Here is a 1,420-nt window from a genome sequence, read left to right as displayed (position 1 = left end):
CACCCTATGCTCATGGATCAGAAGACTTAATATTGTGAAGATAGCAGTACTATACAAATTGATCTATTCTGTACAGATCCTATTCAGATCCCAGCCAATGTTTTTTCATAAATTGGCAACTTGATCCTAAAATCCATATTGAAATTTAAGGAACTCAGAATAGCCAAAATAATCTTGAAAAACAAGTACAAAGTTGGAAAACTCACACCTCTCAATTTCAAAACTTATTACAAAGCTACAGTAGTTAAGATAGTATGGCATTTACATGAGAGTAGATATATTGAACAATGGAATAGAATTGAGAGTCCAGAAATGAACTCTCAAATATATAGTCAATTGATTGTCAACAAAGATATCAAAACAATTCAATGAGGGGAAGAATAGTGTCTTCAATGAACAGTACTGGGACAACATGAAATTCACATGCAAAAGCATGAAGTCAGCCCCCCACCTCACACCATATACAAAAGTTAACTGAAAATAGATCGAAGACTTAAATGCAAGAGCTAAAATTATAAAACTTGAGAAGAAAATACAAGAATAAATCATTGTGACCTCAGATTAGACAAAGCTTTCTTAGATATGATACCAAAGTCAGAAGCAACCTAAGGAAAAAAGCCAGATAAATTGGACCTCATCAAAATTAAAGCATCGTGTGCTTCAAAAGATAAGAAAATAAAAAGGCAACCTACAGAACGGGAGACAATATTTGCAAATCAGATTTGGCAAAAATCTTGTATCTAGACTATATAAGGAATTCTCATAACTCAATAATAAAAAAAGAACTCAATTAAAAAGTGGGCCAAGAATTTACATAGACATGTCTCCAAAGAAGATATACAAATAGCTCGTAAGCACATGAGAACATGCTCAACTTCATTAATCCTCTGGGAAATACGAATCAAAACCATTGATTCACGTCCACTAGAATGATACACTCATGCATTGCTAAGAAGGTTGTGTAATGGTGCAGCTGCTTTGAAAAACAATCTGGTGTTCCTCTAGTGGTTAACAGAGTTACTCCTCAACCCAGTAGTTCCACTCCTAGGTATATAATCAAGAGAACAAAAACATAAATCCAAACAAAGACCCGTACATGAATGTTCATAGCAGCTTTATTCCATAAGTCAAAAAGCGGAAACAACCCAAATATCCATCAACTGATGAATAAATAAACTAATTGTGGTCTATCCATGTAGTGGAATACTATTTGGCAATAAAAAAAGAATGAAGTGCTGACACCTGCTACAACATAGATAAATCCGTGAAAGAAGCCAGTCACAGAAGACCTCGTATTGTGTGATTCCACTTATATGAAATGTCCTGAATAAGGACAGAAAACAACTAATGGTTGCATGAAGCAACCATTAGGAGAATGGGGAGTGGCTGTTTCTTTTTTGAGTGATAAAAATATTTTAAA

The sequence above is a fragment of the Muntiacus reevesi genome, chromosome 15 (assembly GCF_963930625.1).
Source record: "Muntiacus reevesi chromosome 15, mMunRee1.1, whole genome shotgun sequence".
In the NCBI taxonomy this organism is placed as follows: Eukaryota; Metazoa; Chordata; class Mammalia; order Artiodactyla; family Cervidae; genus Muntiacus; species Muntiacus reevesi.
The sequence above is the reverse complement of the archived record's forward strand: the minus strand, read 5'-3'. Positions refer to the sequence as shown.